This window comes from Chlorocebus sabaeus, chromosome 13, assembly GCF_047675955.1.
Source record: "Chlorocebus sabaeus isolate Y175 chromosome 13, mChlSab1.0.hap1, whole genome shotgun sequence".
NCBI classification, from domain to species: Eukaryota; Metazoa; Chordata; class Mammalia; order Primates; family Cercopithecidae; genus Chlorocebus; species Chlorocebus sabaeus.
The window spans coordinates 29,587,058-29,602,840 of NC_132916.1; the positions used below are offsets into that span (position 1 = coordinate 29,587,058).

Here is a 15,783-nt window from a genome sequence, read left to right on the forward strand (position 1 = left end):
CATGAATGCCAATCCCTGAATACGATCCTGAGAGAAGTCAACCAGAGATAAGATGACAAAAGCAAAAGAGTAAATAAAGTTTTATTTTATTTCTGAATATATTTCAAGTGGGGGTTCAAGCTGCCACATGGTGACCAACATTAGGACTTAAATAAAAATCTAAGTGTGTGTCTATACAGGCACACCTCACAGATACTGTAGTTCAGGTCCACGCCACTATAATAGAGCAAGTATCACAAAAGAAGAAAGTCACACCCACTTCTGGTTTCCCAGTACATATAAAAGCTGTTTACACTAGTGTACAAAGCAATAGCATTATGTCTTTTAAAAAAAGTACCCACCTTAATTTAAAAATACTTTATTGACATAAAATGCTAATGATCATCTCGGTCTTCAGTGAGTTGTAATCTTTTTTCTGGCGGAGGCGGGTCTTGCCTCAATGTCGATGACTGCTGATGATTGGGATGGTGGTTGCTGAAGGATGCGGTTGCTGTGGCAAATTTCTTAAAACAACAATGAAGTTCGCCACACTGGTTGACTCTTCCTTTCATGAAAGACTTCTGCAACATGCAATGCTGTTTGATAGCATTTGCCCACAGTAGAATTTCTTTCAAAACTGGAGTCAAGCTTCTCAAGCCCTGCCACTGATTTATCAACAAAGTTTATGGAATATTCTAAATTCTTTGTTGTCATTTCAACAATGTTCACAGCATCTCCAGCAGGAATAGATTCCATCTCAAGAAACCAATTTCTTTGCTCATTCACAAGAAGGCAACTCCTCATCCATTCAAGTTTGATCATTAGATTGCAGTTCAGTCACATCTTCATACTCTACTTCTAATTCTAGATCTCTTGCTATTTCCATATCTGCAGTGACTTCCTCCATTGAGGTCCTGAATCCCTCAAAGTCATCCCTGAAGGTTGAAATCAACTTGTTCCAAACTCATGTTAATGTTGGTATTTTGACCTCCTCCCACAAATCACAAATGTTCCTCATGGCATCTAGAATAGTGAATCCTTTCCAGAAGGGTTTCAATTTACTCTGCCCAGATCCATCCATTTGTAAGGAAACTAGAGCCTTACAAATGTAGTCAAAATTACTGCTTCATCCATGGGCTGCAGAACGGATACTGTGTTAGCAGGCATAAACACAACATTAATCTCTTTGTACAGCTCCATCAGAGCTCTTGGCGTTGTCAATGAGCAGGAATATTTGGAAAGGAATTGTTCTAAGCAGTAGGTCTCAACAGTGGGCTTAACAGATTCAGTAAACCACTGTAAACAGATGTGCTGCCATCCAGGCCATTTCTAGAGCACAGGAAGAGTGAATTTAGCACAATTCTTCTTCTTCTTCTTTTTTTTTTTTTTTCATTTCTGTTTAAGAGACAAAGTCTTGCTCTGTCACCCAGGCTGGAGTGCAGTGGTGCCATCATGGCTCACTGCAGCCTTGAACCCCTGAGCTCAAATGATCTTCCTGTCTCAGCCTCTTGAGAAGCTAGGATTACAGGCACATGCCACCATGCCTGGCTAATTTTTAATTTTTTTGTAGAGAAATTTTGTATGGGATCCCACAGGCTCATCTTGAGCTCCTGGCCCGAGAGTTCCTACTGCCTTGGTCTCCTAAAGCACTGGGATGATAGGCATGAGTCACTGTGCCCAGCTAATTTAGCACAATTCTTAAGGGCCCTAGGATTTTAACAATGGTAAATGTGCGCTAGCTTCAACTTAAAATCACCAGCTGCATTAGCCCCTAATAGAATCAACCCGTCCTTTGAAACTCTGAAGCCAGGCAGACTTCTCTTTAGTTATGAAAGTCCTAGATGGCATCTTCTTCCAACAGAAAGCTGTTCTGCCTATTGAAAATGTTTTAGGGCAGCCACCTTCAGCAATTATTTTAGCTAGATCTTCAGGATAACGTGCTGCAGCTTCTACATCAGCACTTGCTGCTTCACCTTGAACTTTTATGTTATGCAGATGGCTTCCTTCCTCAAACTTCATGAACCAACCTCTCTCTGCTAGCTCCCTAATGTTCTTCTGCAGCTTTCTCATGTCTTTCAGTCTTCACAGAACTGAAGAGAGTTAGGGCTTTGCTATGGATTAGGCCTTGGCTTAAGGGAAGGTTCCAGCTGGTTTCATCTTCTATCCAGACCACTCAAACTTTCTCCATATCAGCAATAAGGCTGTTTTGCTTTCTTACCATTCATGTGTTCACTGGCATAGCACTTTCTATTTCTTTCAAGAACTTTTCCTTTGCATTCACAAGTTAGCTGTTTGGTGCAAGAGGCACCTATAGCTTTTGGCCTATCTTGGCTTTTGACATACCTTCCTCACTAAGCATAATAATTTCTAGCTTTTGATTTAAAGTGAGAGATGTTCGTGTTTTCCTTGCATTTGAACATTTGGAGGCCACTGTAGGGTTATTATTTGGCCTAATTTTAACATGATTATGTCTCAGGGAACAGGGAGGTCTGAGGAGAGGGAGAGAGATGAGGGTACAGCCAATGGGCGGAGCAGTCAGAACACACACAGCATTTTTCAATTAAATTCACCACCTTCTATGAGCGCATTCGTGATGCCCCAAAACAGTGACAAGAGTCACATCAAAGCTCACTGATTACAGACCATAACAGATGTAATAATGAAAAAGCTTGAAACATTGTGAGAATTATCAAAATGTACAGACATGAACTGAGCGCGTGCTGTTGGGAAAGTGGTGGTAACAGACTTGCTCAACACAAGGTTGCTTCAAACCTTCAGTTTTTAAAAAATGAGGAATCTGCAAAGTACAATACAATAAAGCAAAATAAAATGAGGTATGCCTGTATGACATAAATAAACTAATGAAAAAGCAGTACAATCTCCATTAACATATAACAAGGAGACTAGAAGTGAACATTAACATTCACTATAAAATATTTAAAATTATTTATAAAACAAGTCATTAATAAATCATATTTACAAATCATAAAAATATAAATTTGTGGTCCCTCATTATCTCCCCTTTTACACTGAGTATTGTTATCTAACAGGTTCTATAAGGATCTACAAAGTAATCACAAGATACATGGTGTAGAAACTATACTTTTTAGAGGTAAGAAAGCTTAGGGATTTAGAGGCCATTTAGTCTAATAATTAATTAATTAATTTTTTTTTAGACATAGGGTCTCACCGGAGTACAGTGGCACAATCATAGCTCACTGTAACCTTGAACTCCTGGGCTGAAATGATCATTCTGCCTCAGCCTCCCGGGTGGCTAGTACTACAGTTGTATACCACCGTGCCTGGCTAATTAAAAAAAAAAAAATTTTTTTTTTTTTTGTAGAAATGGAGTCTTGCTATGTTACCCAGGCTAGTCTTGGACTTTTGGTCTCAAGTGATCTTCCTGCACCAGCCTCTCAAAGTGCTGGGATTTCAGGTATAAGGCACTGTGCCTGGCTAGTATGTTTGTTTAAGAGGTGAAAACAAAAACCCTGAGCTACAGAGAGAAGAACTTATCTTGATAACAAAACGTGCAGGATTAGCATAGATCTAGAGTTCTAAGTTCCAGTCTTGGCTCTGTCAATTGTTAACAGTTTAACCTCTGTTAATACACTTACACTGATTGAATTTTAGTTTCCTTGTCTGTAAAATAAGAGGGCTCTATGAGATGAACTCTAACGTACATGCAGTTGGAAGGCATATAAGTCGTCCTGAGACCAAAATCACATTAGTGGAAAAACATACCCCCTAGGAAAAAGCAAAGGAGGCAGCTATGAAATTAGGGACCTGATTACCTTTCTATAGGTGGGTTCGTGCCATGCTTCCATTCCAAACAGCAGGCGCAAAGGATGGACTGTGTCCACATCCTGCTCAGGGACTGAGTAGGAGGGCAGTTGGGAGTTGGGTCATCCCAGGCAAGACGCTGACTTAGCAGAGAATCAAACACCTGGAAAGCCATCTGGACACTAGCTTACACAGCTTCCTCACCATGCCAGGTAATCCCTCAGAGTCCATCCTAACGCCCAAATATTCCCATACGCTTGCATCACGCTTCATGTTCTAGAAACAGTATTACATTTCTTTCTTCATGCGAGGGGTGCCTCCTGAACAGGTGCTTCTGTCTTTGTAGTGTGTGATTTCTGCTGTCAACAATTCTAATATCTGAAAATTCTATTTTTTAGGAGCTTTCATTTTTCCAACCCTGATCCTGAGATTTAGGTACCTGGCCACCAGGTGGCATTTGGGTGCCCTGATCTCAGGGTCTACACCAAAAAGCTCTTGCTGAAGGTCTTTTTTGCACTGTGTGGCAGACTGCTAGTTGTCCCCCAACACCTATCTATTCCTCTTGTTTCCTTGATAAAAAGGCCCTAATTTTTAGCTGGCCACATTTTTTTTTTTTTCTGGGAATAAAACTACATCTCAAACCTCTTTGCAACCGAGTGTATGTTTTCACCAATAAGACATAAGCAGATAGAATGCACGTCACCTCCTAACAAACATCTTTATAAGCCAGCTGACATACACCCAATCACCGTATCATAGGTTATGTAGTCTCAGGTTGCTGCAAAGTAATGTCCTCTTTTAGACACAGGAGAGAATTTATGTAGAGTGGAGTAGAGACTGCAGCAACTACAGACTTTGGCCATATAACTTACTTCTCTATTATAAGACAGCAAGAAAACAGACTTATCTTCCAGAATCACACAGCTGGTATCCAGAGGAGGAGAAAGGGACACGAGTACGTACACTCTGAATATGAATACTATGCTCTCAGTCTAGAATGCCTGCACGATGTGTGAAATTCTAACGTAAGATATGTCACCGTGAAGCATTATATCAAAAATAACACAAACGCTCAGGTACTAGATCGTCAAGAACAGCTGACACCAATTCAAGCAGTTTCCTAATCGTATGAAAGCAGTGACCTCTCGAAAAGCTGCTTTTTGAAAATGCTGCCCCATTCGCCCTTCACTAAACTGTTCTGAAAATTTCTGACCTGTACCCAATCACATGAACACGCTGCTGTGGGAAGACACTGCCACCCGTTCAACAGTCAGCTCACCAAGGATGTGGATGAGGCAACACTCAAAAGCTGTATGTGTCATGAACTCGGCACAGAAGTTAATGAGTATTAAAACACTAATTAATGTTCTGAGAATATGTTCTTTGAATGGCAAAGCCTATATGCTAGTAAGCACCAATCAGCTATCACTAAGATTAGAAAAATCTGAATTAAATGGAAAAAAAAATCCCACTTCCTCCACCCCACGGCATGCTGGTAAAGCCAAAGAATCTTCTTACTTTAGCATTTTGGCTCGGCTGCAAAGCAAACCGCCTTAGGCATGTTATTGATGTTTCATATGTACTATAGCAGGTAATCCCCAGAAAAGCCAAATTCCTATTAAGTATAAGAGAACAACAGTAAAGATAATAAAATCAATGTTAACTACTTATAAAATCTTTATTATTTTTCCTTGGTATTAAGTTTGCTCCCCTTCTTAAAATAAGAGTACTTGGATTTTCTTAATTTATACTGATTTTTATAAAATGTAGACACTTGTTAATGGAGTTGACTCAGGGTATACACTCAGTTAAGTGTTCTTTTCAGGTCTATAAATTTTGTCTTTCATTTGGAAAGAAAAGCCAATCTCTAGCTGGCTTAACAAAGATGAAACACTGAGGAATCAAAGTGTATTTCTGCTACATTACATTCCTTTGTGACACCACGTTCAACCACAGTACACTATTTCATCCACAGAGAAGTGCCCCAGGCAACCATTGCACAGGGTACTGAGGGTAGGATTATTGTTTTCTTGAATTTACTGTAACAAAAAGGCAGAAGCAATCTTTGAACCAAGGACAGTGGTAAAACTGTTCAGGAATCTCAGTGGGGAACTGGACATTATAAAAACACCCATTCCCTCAAAGCCCTGCCTAACTTCCACTCCTCCTGTGAAGGCTTCCTCCTTTATCCCAGCCAGGACGGCCTGTGACCGCCACAGCACCGACCGAAGCCTGTGCCTTTCCCCGACCACTGTGATAACATCCTTGGGTTCTTCGATCTTTTCAGATCTGTATGTTTCAACTTTCCAGTCAGACTGTCAATTTCCCAGGGGCAGTGCTTATGTCTGGAATTTCTTTGTATTCAAACAGTACCTGGCGTTGCATATCATACTATGAATATTTATTGATAGGCTACATTTAACTCCCATTTCCCTGTGACTTCACTTTGTTTAAAATGAAACATATTGCTGATTGTACATGTAGACCGATTTTTCAGGTAAATTCACTTACCACCAAATCTGTTTTACAAATATAATTTCTATGTTCAGTATTTCGACTTATTTTTAAAAGACAATGGCACAGAAGTTCTAATCAATATTACACGGTTATGTCATTCACAATAAAAAGCAGGAAAAAGAGGAATCAATTGCAGATTTGATAAACCTATCTAAAACTGAATTCTTATCTGTGTTCCAGATTGGAAGATAAACTGACAGTGTTTCTAGGATCAGATTTTCAAAATTGTATTTCTGGTACAGATCAATTTTCTACCCACAGCTATAATCAGGAATGGATAAAGGTTATATAGACAGCAGCTCTGTTTGTGTCTGTCTGTAAAATATGATACCAGATCACTCACCTTCCCCGTCGAGATGCTCAGGGTCTTGAAGGAATGTATTAACAGAACACACAAAGAGGAGCACTCTGTGGCTCATTTAGCCATGTTTATTTGGCCCTTCTCCTTCTCCTGGCTGGTCTATTTTATCAGCTACACCACCAGGTAGGCAGCACCATTAAAAGAGATTCTTGGTCACAGTGTTGACTAAGCATGCAGAGTAATCTGTGCTGCAGTATTCACATCCAAATGATAATATGCCTCACAGAATGAATGAAGAAATGACAGACAGCCTGGGACATACTCTTTTCAAGTCACCTATGGGGTAAATATAAACCCCAGGGTCAAGTGGAATAAAAAGTAACATTATCCTAAAGTAACTGAAAATGAAAATAAAGTGTAATAGAATCAAAAATGTGGCTTCTATTACGCACCATTAGAATGCTTTCCATTCATCCACAAATCTCTCTCCAGAGTCTGCTTTTTACAGTGGTAGGTCATTGTTGGCAACACTGCCAAGAGCCTGATCAAAATGTGAGAATATCTGTCACGCTCTCATTGCATGTCAAAGCTCTGCTGCATACATACACTTGAATCTAAACCACTGCAAAACAGATTTTAAGCCATACAAGTCAATGCTGTTGTGACAATGCTGTTGTGACATCATATTGTGTTTCAAAGGCACCTTTTACACAATGAAAGAATTCTATTTTAATAACAGTACAACATGTACGAGGTACATAATCAGTAGATAAAAGATCTATTGGCATTATACATAGGGCAAAGTTGCATTTTCTAAATATGGAAACGAAGAGCAACGCATTAAAATCTGTACTGTCCAGTTACTGTTTAAATATTTACCATGAGTCTTTTTATTCCTCATATTACAGCAGTACAAAAATAGTAAGTATTTAAGAGGCTCAATGCCAGGAAGTTTTCTTTGGGAAGTGGAGATCCAGGTATAGGGAAATTCTGGGAGTGTTCCATTGCCACAGGCACCTGGGGGCGCCTAAGTGCATGTTCTCCTCGGTTTAACCTGGACATTCCAGGCTGCTATGCATGCGGCTGGTAGATTTGCATTCCACAGAGGCACTTGCTTAGCTGTCATGTTTTATCTTTTCATTTGTAAATGAAAACAATACTTTTTTAGGTGGTAACTAGCTTGTCATCTATAAAGAACATTACCATTATCAGAACAGAAAAAAAAGCCATCGAATAGGGGAAACACTCCAATCATACTAAGTGGTAAGAGGTATTTCTGGGGTGGTTCCAAGATGACCAAATAGGAACAGCTACAGTCTACAGCTCCCAGCGTGAGCGATGCAGAAGACAGGTGATTTCTACATTTCCAACTGAGGTACTGGGTTCATCTCACTGGGGCTTGTCAGACAGTGGGGGCAGGACAGTGAGTGCAGCCAACTGAGTGTGAGCCGAAGCAGGGCGAGGCATCGCCTCACCTGGGAAGCTCAAGGGGTCAGGGAATTCCCTTTCCTAGCCAAGGGAAGCGGCGACAGATGGCACCTGGAAAATCAGGTCACTCCCGCTCTAATACTGCGCTTCTCCAACGGTCTCAGCAAATGGCACACCAGAAGATTATATCCTGTGCCTGGCTCAGAGGGTCCCACGCCCATGGAGTCTTGCTCACAGAGCCTCGCTCATTGCTGGCACAGCAGTCTGAGATCTAACTACAAGGCGGCAGTGAGGCTCGGGGAGGGGCACCTGCCATTGCTGAGGCTTCAGCAGGTAAACAAAGCGCCAGGAAGCTCGACCTGGTGGAGGCAGCACAAGGAGGCCTGCCTGCCTCTGTAGACTCCACCTCTGGGGACAGGGCATAGCCAAACAAAAGGCAGCAGAAACCACTGCAGACTTAAATGTCCCTGTCTGACAGCTTTGAAGAGAGTAGTGGTTCTCCCAGCACAGAGTCTGATATCTGAGAACAGACAGATTGCCTCCTAAAATGGGTCCCTGACCCCCGAGTAGCCTAACTAGGAGGCACCTCCCAGTAGGGGCAGACTGACACCTCACACGGCCAGGTATCCCCTCTGAGACGAAGCTTCCAGAGGAACGATCAGGCAGCAACATTTGCTGTTCAGCAATATTCACTCTTATGCAGCCTCCACTGCTGATACCCAGGCAAACAGGGTCTGGAGTGGACCTCCAGCAAACTCCAACAGACCTGCAGCTGAGGCTCCTGATTGTTAGAAGGAAAACTCACAAACAGGAAGGACATCCACACCAAAACCCCACCTGTAAGTCACCATCATCAAAGACCAAAGGTAGATAAAACCACAAAGATGGGGAAAAAACAGAGAAGAAAAGCTGAAATTTCTAAAAATCAGAGGCCTCTCCCCCTCCAAAGGAACGCAGCTCCTCACCAGCGACGGAACAAAGCTGGATGGAGAATGACTTTGACGAGTTGAGAGAAGAAGGCTTCAGACGATCAAACTTCTCCGAGCTAAAGGAGGAAGTTTGAACCCACCGCAAAGAAGCTAAAAACCTTGAAAAAAGATTAGACGAATGGCTAACTAGAATAACCAGTGTAGAGAAGTCCTAAAATGATGTGATGGAGCTGAAAAGCATGGCATGAGAACTGGAACAAATGCACAAGCTTCAGTAGCCAATTCGATCACCTAGGAGAACGAGTATCAGTGATTGAATATCAAATGAATGAAAGGAAGCGAGAAGAGAAGTTCAGAGAAAAAAGGTACAAAGAAACGAATAAAACCTCCAAGAAACATGGGACTATGTGAAAAGACAAAATCTACGTCTGACTGGTCTACCTGAAAGTGATGGGCGGGAATTGAACCAAGTTAGAAAACACTCTGCAGGATATTATCCAGGAGAACTTCCCCAACCTAGCAAGGCAGGCCAACATTCAAATTCAGGAAATACAGAGAATGCCACAAAGACACTCCTCAAGAAGAGCAACTTCAAGACACATAATTGTCAGATTCACCAAAGTTGAAATGAAGGAAAAAATTTTGGGGGCAGCCAGGGAGAAAGGGTGGGTTACACACAAAGGGAAGCCCATCAGACTAACAGCAGATCTCTCGGCAGAAACTCTCCGAGCCAGAAGAGAGTGGGGGCCAATAGTCAACATTCGAAAAGAAAAGAATTTTCAACTCAGAATGTCATATCCAGCCAAACTAAGTTTCATAAGTGAAAGAGAAATAAAATTCTCTACAGACAAGCAAATGCTGAGAGATTTTGTCACCACCAAGCCTGCCCTACAAGAGCTCCTGAATGAAGCACTAAACATGGAAAGGAACATTTAAAGGAACAACTGATAGCAGCCACTGCAAAAACACGCCAAATGTAAAGACCATTGATGCTAGGAATAAACTGCATCAACTAATGAGCAAAATGACCAGCTGACATCATGATGACAGGATCAAATTCACACATAACAGTATTAACCTTAAATGTAAATGGGCTAAATGCTCCAATTAAACGACAAAGATTGGCAAATTGGATAAAGAGTCAAGACCCATCAGTGTGCTGTATTCAGGAGACCCTTCTCACATGCAGAGACACACATATGCTCAAAATAAAGGGATGGAGGAAAATCTACCAGGAAAATGGAAAGAAGAAAAAGGCAGGGGTTGCAATCCTAGTCTCTGATAAGACAGACTTTAAACCAACAAAGATAAAAGGAGACAAAGAAGGCCATTACATAATGGTAAAGGGATCAATTCAACAAGAAGAGCTAACTGTCCTAAATATATATGCACCCAATACAGGAGCACCCAGATTCATAAAGCAAGTCCTTACAGACTTACAAACAGACTCAGACTCCCACACAATAATAATGGGAGACTTTAACACCCCACTGTCAACATTAGACAGATTGATGAGACAGAAGGTTAACAAGGATATCCAGGAATTGAACTCAGCTCTGCACCAAGTGGACCTAATAGACATCTACAGAACTCCCCACCCCAAATCAACAGAATATACATTCTTCTCAGCACCACATCGCACGTATTCCAAAGTTGACCACACAGTTGGAAGTAAAGCACTCCTCAGCAAATGTAAAAGAACAGAAATTATAACAAACTGTCTCTCAGACCACAGTGCAATCAAACTAGAACTTAGGACTAAGAAACTCAATCAAAACCACTCAACTACATGGAAACTGAACAACCTGCTCCTGAATGACTCCTGGGTACATAACAAAAGGAAGAAATAAAGATGTTCTTTGAAACCAATGAGAACAAAGACACAACGTACCAGAATCTTTGGGAAACATTTAAAGCAGTGTGAAGACGGAAATTTATAGCACTAAATGCCCACAAGAGAAAGCAGGAAAGATCTAAAATTGACACCCTAACATCACAATTGAAAGAACTACAGAAGCAAGAGCAAACAGATTCAAAAGCTAGCAGAAGGCAAGAAATAACTAAGATCAGAGCAGAACTGAAGGAGATAGAGACACAAAAAACCCTTCAAAAAAATTAATGAATCCAGAGCTGGTTTTTTGAGAACAAAATTGATACACGGCTAGCAAGACTAATACAGAAGAAGAGAGAGAAGAATTAAATAGATGCAATAAAAAATGATAAAGGGGACATCACTACTGATCCCACAGAAATACAAACTAACATCAGAGAATAGTATAGTATAAACACCTTTATGCGAATAAACCAGAAAATCTAGATGAAATGGATAAATTCCTGGACACATACATCCTCCCAAGACTAAACCAGGAAGAAGTTGAATCCCTGAATAGACCAATAACAGGCTCTGAAATTGAGGCAATAATTAATAGCCTACCAACCAAAAAAAGTCCAGGACCAGACAGACTCACAGATGAATTCTACCAGAGGTACAAGGAGGAGCTGGTACCATTCCTTCTGAAACTATTCGAAACAATAGAAAAAGAGGGAATCCTCCCTAACTCATTTTATGAGGTCAGCATCATCCTGATACCAAAGCCTGGCAGAGACACAACAAAACAAGAGAATTTTAGACCAATATCCCTGATGAACATCGATGCAAAAATCATCAATAAAATACTGGCAAATCGAATCCAGCAGCACATCAAAAAGTTTATTCACCATGATCAAGTGGGCTTCATCCCTGAGATACAAGGCTGGTTCAACATAGGCAAATCAATAAATGTAATCCAGCATATAAACAGAACCAAAGACAAAAACCACACGATTATCTCAATAGATGCAGAAAAGGCCTTTGACAAAATTCAACAGCCCTTCATGCTAAAAACTCTCAATAAATTCGGTATTGATGGGATGTATCTCAAAATAATAAGAGCTATTTATGACAAACCCACAGCCAATATCATAGTGAATGGGCAAAAACTGGAAAAATTCCCTTTGAAAACTGGCACAAGACAGGGATACCCTCTCTCTCCACTCCTATTCAACATAGTGTTGGAAGTTCTGGCCAGTGCAGTCAGGCAGGAGAAAAAAATAAAGGGTATTCAATGAGGAAAAGAGGAAGTCAAATTGTCCCTGTTTGCAGATGACATGATTGTATATTTAGAAAACCCCATCATCTCAGCACAAAACCTCCTTAAGCTGATAAGCAACTTCACCAAAGTCTCAGGATACAAAATCAATGTGCAAAAATCACAAGCATTCTTATACACCAATAACAGACAAACAGAGAGCCAAATCATGAGTGAACTCCCATTTACAATTGCTTCAAAGAGAATAAAATACCTAGGAATCCAACTTACAATGGATGTGAAGGACCTCTTCAAGGAGAACTACAAACCACTGCTCAATGAAATAAAACAGGACACAAACAAATGGAAGAACATACCATGCTCATGGATAGGAAGAATCAATATCGTCAAAATGGCCATACTGCCCAAGGTAATTTATAGATTCAATGCCATCCCCATCAAGCTACCAATGACTTTCTTCACAGAACTGGAAAAAACTACTTTAAAGTTCATATGGAACTAAGAAAGAGCTTGCATTACTAAGATAATCCTAAGCCAAAAGAACAAAGCTGGAGGCATCACGCTACCTGACTTCAAACTATACTACAAGGCTATAGTAACTGAAACAGCATGGTATTGGTACCAAAACAGAGATATACACCAATGGAACAGAACAGAGCCCTCAGAAATAATACCAAACATCTACAGCCATCTGATCTTTGACAAATCTGACAAAAACAAGAAATGAGGAAAAGATTCCGTATTTAATAAATGGTGCTGGGAAAACTGGCTAGCCATATGTAGAAAGCTGAAACTGGATCCCTTTCTGACACCTTACACAAAAATTAATTCAAGATGGATTAAAGACTTAAATGTTAGAGCTAAAACCGTTAAAACCCTAGAAGAAAACCCAGGCAACACCATTCAGGACATAGGCATGGGCAAGGACTTCATGTCTAAAACACCAAAAGCAATGGCAATAAAAGCCAAAATTGACAAATGGAATCTAATTAAACTAAAGAGCTTCCGCACAGCAAAAGAAACTACCATCAGAGTGAAACTACAGAATGGGAGAAAATTTTTGCCATCTACTCATCTGACAAAAGGGCTAATATCCAGAATCTACAAAGAACTCAAATTTACAAGAAAAAAACAACCCCATCAAAAAGTGGGCAAAGGATATGAACAGATGCTTCTCAAAAGAAGACATTTATGCAGCCAACAGACACATGAAAAAATGCTCATCATCACTCGCCATCAGAGAAATGCAAATCAAAACCACAATGAGATACCATCTCACACCAGTTAGAATGGCAATCATTAAAAAATCAGGAAACAACAGGTGCTGGAGAGGATGTGGAGAAATAGGAACACTTACACTCTTGGTGGGACTGTAAACTAGTTCAACCATTGTGGAAGACAGTGTGGCGATTCCTCAGGGATCTAGAACTAGAAATACCATTTGATTCAGCCATCCCATTACAGGGTATATACCCAAAGGATTATAAATCATGCTGCTATAAAGACACATGCACATGTATGTTTACTGCAGCACTATTCACAATAGCAAAGACTTGGAACCAACCCAAATGTCCATCAATGATAGGCTGGATTAAGAAAATGTAGCAAATATACACCATGGAATACTATGCAGCCATTAAAAAAGGATGAGTTCATGTCCTTTGTAGGGACATGGATGAAGCTGGAAACCATCATTCTCAGCAAACTATCGCAAGGACAAAAAACCAAACACTGCATGTTCTCACTCATAGGTGGAATTGAACAATGAGAACACTTGCACACAGGAAGGGGAACATCACACACCGGGGCCTCCTGTGGGGTAGGGAGAGGGGGGAGGGATAGCATTAGGAGATATACCTAATGTAAATGATGAGTTAATGGGTGCAGCACACCAACATGGCACATATATACATATGTAACAAACCTGCAAATTGTGCACATGTGCTTTAGAACTTAACCTATTAAAAAAAAAAAAAAAAAAAAAAAAGAGGTATTTTCCTGGAAGAAGCATCCTCCCTGGCAGCTGTCATTATTATAGGGATCCTTCCCTTCCCCACACTCCAAAGGCAGTTATACACTTGGGTATTAAATGTTCGTGGGAAGTGGAAAAAAGAAGAAAACAGTGTCTTGTTTTACACAGAACTGAGCCCCCTCATAGGCATGAGAAGATCAGGATCTCTCTTGGGCAACCCTACCCCATCCTACCTAGGGCAGCTGAGACTGTGCTCTTGAGACCAGAGGAGAGAACACTTGCTGGGTGCTGCCTGGGTGTCCCTGGCATTCCTGTTAGGAGAGGCACACCTATCCTTGCTGGGGATACCCAGGCAAGGACCAGAACTAGGCCTTGAAAAGACCAAATGTCATAGCTGATAGGGACACATTTTCTACAAATTAGAGAAAAGAAAAAAGAGCAAAGAATGCCAGACCAAAAGTGAACTGATGTTAAAAGATTGATATAGGATGAGGGTGAATTTATGAACCATGAAAATACCAGAGAGGGGCTACAGGCCCCTACAGGATCTCGCTCTAGGCAATGGCTCACTGTGAAAACAAAACTAACAAGAAGCCAAACAAACAGGAAACTAAAAGTCTGTTATATTTAGTTCTAATGTTGATTGAAAAAAATAGATTATATTCTACTGCCAGTTCTTTAATATACCTTCTCTGTTAATAATCCCACAGGAATCCTAAAAAACAGATACTATCAATCTCTACTCTACAGTTGAAAAAACTGGCAGAAAGGTTAAATGACATGCCCCAGGTGGATTTCAGGCCTGTCTGACAGAGCTTCTTGACCCTGTATGTCGTCTTGGCCCTGTTTGTCTATCAAGAATGTTGTGCTTTTAAATGCTATTTACATAGATGAAGATTCTGCAAACTTTTTCTTCAAGGGCAAATATTAAGTATTTTAGGCCTTCTGGACCATAGAGTTTCTGCTGCAACCACTCTAAGTGCTAAAGCAACCACAGGCAGTATGTAAACAAACGGGCATGTGTTCTCCAATAAAACAGAAGGCCAGTGTGCCAAATGCTGATATAGAACAGGGGCTGACAAATCATAGTTCTACACCAAATCCAGCCCACCACCTGTTTTTGTAAACAAAGCTTTATTCATGATCTAGATGTAGCCTATCATCTAGAGCATTTCTAGCCAACTGAAGGGTAATTCACCAAGCTATAATAATGCCCTAGTTTCACAGAAACATGGTGGGGAACATCCAGAGCTCTTTGTTCTAATCTTTCTTCACAAATAATGTTCTGATTCCTAATCTGTGACCTGTGTGGTCCAGCCCTCCAGGTGGGAGGGCCTTGATAAACCCCTCGTGCCCTACTGGTGACCTCTCATTGCAAAGGAACAGAGACATTCTTCATGATCATCAATCAACCAGTGATTCAGTTTCTGGAAGACTCAGTACCCTTGGGGAGCTGAAAAAACAAAAAAGGAGATTCTTAACCTGAAAAGACGGTGGCCAAAGACGAAGCTTGTGGTGACATGACAATTAATTAATTTATGCATTCAAATGTTTTATTGTCTACTCTGTGCCATGCAGAAATGCACATGAACTTCAGACTAAAAACACTGACTCACAGCACTTAAGTCAACACTTTACATAAAGCAAATCCCCATGTTATTTACAACGCCAAAAGACCTGAGCTAGAACACAACCCATATTCAAGCAAGCAGACCGACACAGACAGACATGTTGCAATAGGAGCCCCAGTACAAAGAACTCCAGCTTCCTGTCCAAGAGTAGCAG

General features: G+C 40.7%; 1 protein-coding gene across 2 annotated transcripts in view; it reads right to left on the reverse strand.

The window, feature by feature from the left end:
• The window catches only part of PREP (prolyl endopeptidase), a 132,883-nt gene that overhangs the window by 37,148 nt on the left and 79,952 nt on the right, over positions 1 to 15,783 (reverse strand). The window lies entirely within an intron of this gene.